This window comes from Podarcis vaucheri, assembly GCF_965113315.1.
Source record: "Podarcis vaucheri genome assembly, chromosome: 5".
NCBI classification, from domain to species: domain Eukaryota; kingdom Metazoa; phylum Chordata; class Lepidosauria; order Squamata; family Lacertidae; genus Podarcis; species Podarcis vaucheri.
Window position 1 is genome coordinate 45,262,286 of NC_138763.1, and position 4,267 is coordinate 45,266,552.

The 4,267-nt window shown below is 45.9% G+C and overlaps 1 protein-coding gene across 2 annotated transcripts in view; it reads left to right on the forward strand.

Moving 5' to 3' along the window:
• Nucleotides 1-4,267, forward strand: part of POLL (DNA polymerase lambda) — a 125,842-nt gene that overhangs the window by 50,228 nt on the left and 71,347 nt on the right. The gene's annotated exons all lie outside the window — the stretch shown is intronic.

Genomic DNA, 4,267 nt, shown 5'->3' on the forward strand with positions numbered 1-4,267 from the left:
ATAAAGGCAGGCCAAGGGGAAAGCCCTTCTCTGTTCCCCAGCAGGACACAACTGTGACATTCAGCAGTGCCCCTTTTTCCCACCTGGAGAAGGAACACTGGAGAATAGGAGGCTAGCAGCAGGATGCTATGGAGAAATAATAAGGCAAGTTTGTTTGCTAGGTGGGATTGCAGCTTGAAGGCTGCTGATTCCCATGGCCAGAAGCTTGCTGATGTCTAGCAGTGGACCTAACAGAAGCTGGCAGATGTCAGTGGGTAGATGCTGGCGAAGTTCACATTCAGGAGCTGGTGGGTGCTGCAAGGCTGAAGCAGGTTGATATCTGTGAATGTAAACTGGTTGAAGTTCACCTTCGGGAGCCAGTTAACAGCAGCTGGTGGATACTTGTGGAATAAATCCTGGGCACAAAAGTAAATGAATGAGGGTTGGATGCGTTCACTGGTGTTCTTCATGGATGTTGGCTGGTGTATGTCTGTCTGTATGAATGAATGGGAGCTTTCGAATGTGGTCAAGGTGAAATGGTGTGTACATGTGCATGAATGAGATGTGTGAAAGGTGGCTATTCATGAATAGATGAAAGCCCTGGAAGCTGGCAGACTGAAGTTAGCAGATGAAGTCACCAGGCAGAAGCTAGGAGCGGAGGTGCCTGGGTGATGCTGCCAGATGGCAGCTAGTCCACTCATTGTCCGCTTTTCTTCTTGTTGTTACAAAATCCCTTCTACAGGGTTGTCTGAAGCCAGTGAGTTTTCTCAAGACCACCCACGAAAGTATTGGAGAGAACGGCAGGGCTTGAACAAGCCAGTTTATATTTCTAAATGCATATACTGGTCATTCTACATTTTTCCTCATGTAATGGGATATCATGCATTTGAGTTGGTATCATTAGACATGAAGAGTGTGCTGGGTGAGAAATAAATAAGAAATAAACAAATAAATAAATCACTGTTGGTGTCCTCCTATGATTATCCACGTGGCCCAGGGCAGGGCTTGACTGGCCTCATAAGGACTGTGGCTGCTGCCCAGCAAGAACCGGGGTATTTGGGGGGAGCTTTTGCTGTTGTTACTGCTATTAACTTTTTGTATCTTTATTTTTATGTGGAAATTGTTCAGTTCGATTATGTAGTTTTTAATGTGTTTATTTTAAGGACTACTTTGCTATGTTTGTAATTATGTAGATCTTTTCATATCGTAAGCTGCCTTCAGCATTGTTTTAACTGTGGAAAGGCGGCATACAAATAAAATGATGATGATCAGGCCTGGGGTGGGGGGTTCGTAGTGATGCTTCCCCAGTTGTTGCCATTGACAGTGGGCTGCCTGGGATGTCACAGAAGAACATGATGGCTGAGCAGGAAAAGGCAGTTAATAGTGGGAGGGAGAATGAGTGAGGAAAAGGAGTCTCAGGAGAAGCTGGGGCTGAGCCAACTATAGACACAGAAGGGAAACTTGGTTTGACTCCTTCCTGCTTGAGTCGCCAACCTTCCCCTCCCTCAGGGCTCCTCAGTGAAGCATAGGAGTCAGCATGTGAGCTGCGATAAGCCACAAAGACCTGGCTTTGGCTGTCACTTCTGTTGTGCTCCCAAGAAAAGGCCCCAAAGGGAAGAGGTGTTGTTCCCTCAGCTTCCATCCCATGTCCCTGCTGCACTACAACATAAGTCTTCCTTGGCCCTGTATCTGAGATCCTTTCAACTGGCAGTGTTGAAGATTAATCCTGGGGCCTTGTGCGCAGAATGTAGGACGCAGCCTGTGACCCAGTCAGGCCCCTGGTTCATTGACATGGTGCCCATGGGTGCCATGGCACCCACAAAGGCCCATCAAGTTCCCAGTCATGCTCTCCATCTTCCTGACACACTAGACGGAATTCAGAGTCTCGAGGTGAATCTGTCCCCATCTCTCCTTCCTACTTGTCAACATCTGAGGATTCCCCATTCTGTGCTGACCGCAGGAGAAAATCTGCCAGAATTCTGAATAGATGCTGGGGCTGGACACCAAGGTGGGGAAGAGAAAGAGGGAGAGAGCGCTGGGAAGGAACTGTAGTTTGATGCTTAGAGTTGTTAGGACACCCTATTCCCCTCAGAGACTTAGAATTCCCAGTTCCCTGTGAAGACGGATTGATTGTTAAAGCCGGAACTCACTGGAATTCAGTTCTGGAATCTTTCAGGTGGGCGCCATTATGAGAGAACAAGGGAAGAAATTATGGTGAGTTCTGGCACCTCTTTTTCTAGAAAAATAGCACTGGAAATTGTAGGTGGTGGGCAAATGTTGTTGTTTAGTTGTTTAGTCGTGTCCGACTTTTCGTGACCCCATGGACCAGAGCACGCCAGGCACTCCTGTCTTCTACTGCCTCCCGCAGTTTGGTCAGACTCGTGTTTGTAGCTTCGAGAACACTGTCCAACCATCTCGTCCTCTGTCATCCCCTTCTCCTTGTGCCCTCCATCTTTCCCAACATCAGGGTCTTTTCCAGGGAGTCTTCTCTTCTCATGAGGTGGCCAAAGTATTGGAGCCTCAGCTTCACAATCTGTCCTTCAAGTGAGCACTCAGGGCTAATTTCCTTAAGAATGGATGCGTTTGATCTTCTTGCAGTACATGGGACTCTCAAGAGTCTCCTCCAGCACCATAATTCAAAAGCATCAATTCTTCGGCGATCAGCCTTCTTTATGGTCCAGCTCTCACTTCCATACATCACTACTGATGTATGGAAAACCATGGCTTTAACTATACGGACCTTTGTTGGCAAGGTGATGTCTCTGCTTTTTAGGATGCTGTCTAGGTTTGCCATCGCCTTTCTCCCAAGAAGCAGGCGTCTTTTAATTTCGTGACTGCTGTCACCATCTGCAGTGATCAGGGAGCCCAAGAAAGTAAAATCTCTCACTGCCTCCGTTTCTTCCCCTTCTATTTGTTGGGCAAATAGGGGTCTCCTAAAAACTGTCAGCACCCTTAACAAACTATTTGGTGGGCAAATAGGGGTCTCCTAAAAACTGTCAGCACCCTTAACAAACTACTGTCTCCTGGATTTTTTGAGGGAAGCCATGACTGTTAAAGAGGTATGATAGTGTTTTAAATGCATGGTGCAGATGTAGGCTAGTAAAGTTAGGATTGCAGCTTCAGGCAGCTCAGTTTTACTGAAAGCATCCACTTGAGATTACTGACCAACAGGGACATCTAGTGGTCATTCATTGTAAAACTTTCCATTCTCTGTGTGTACAAATTATTTATTTATTGTGTAAAAAACAAAAACAAACAAACCCCAAATGCACCCATCTTCCAGAAAGTACAAAATGCCACGTCTGGCCGGCCTTCCGTTTTATCATCACACCAACCCTAGGAAGCAGATTTATATGAGAGAGCTACTGGCCCAAGGTCACCCAGCCGAACTTTGGGATTTGAACCTCCAAACTCCAACCACTACACCAATCTGTCTCTCGCTTAATGATAACATGAGGGTTGATGTAAACCTAAGTTCGGTTGCCCTCCATGAGGGACTGAGCCCAGTGGAACGCCTTACCTGCAAACTCCAGCTGGAATCTTTCCTGCCATCTTTCAGGGGTCTCCTGAAAACTGCACTGTTTAGACAGGCTTTCATGACAGGATTTTTTCTTTCTTTAAATGAACCAGTATGTACTGATGTTTTTAATTATGCTTCACTTATATTTATAGGTTGATTTTACTGTATTTTACTGTAAGCCACCTTGTTATATTTTATGAAGGAGTGGATGACAAATTTTCAGATAAAGTAATAACTACAACTCTGGAAAGAGTTCATCTGGCTGAACTAGATGCTAAATGAAGTACAGTGGTACCTCGGGTTAAGTACTTAATTCATTCCGGAGGTCCGTACTTAACCTGAAACTGTTCTTAACCTGAAGCACCACTTTAGCTAATGGAGCCTCCTGCTGCTGTTGTGCCGCCGGAGCACGATTTCTGTTCTCATCCTGAAGCAAAGTTCTTAACCTGAAGCACCGTTTCTGGGTTAGCGGAGTGTGTAACCTGAAGCATATGTAACCTGAAGGGTATGTAACCCGAGGTACCACTGTACATGTAACAATTCTACCTCTGGCTCCCACAAAAAACCTGCTCTGGTAACAGGTGATATAAAGCAGAGAACCAGTAAGGGGAGGGTGTGCTTAACCCTTTCCCCATCCACCACCCCAATTTAATTTATTAATGGGATTCCCTTCCATTCTTCCTTCATGGAACTCAAGGCAGCCTACATATGGTTCTCAGGTGATTCCATTCAAGCACTGACAGGGCCCAGCTTAGAATAGAGAAGAAA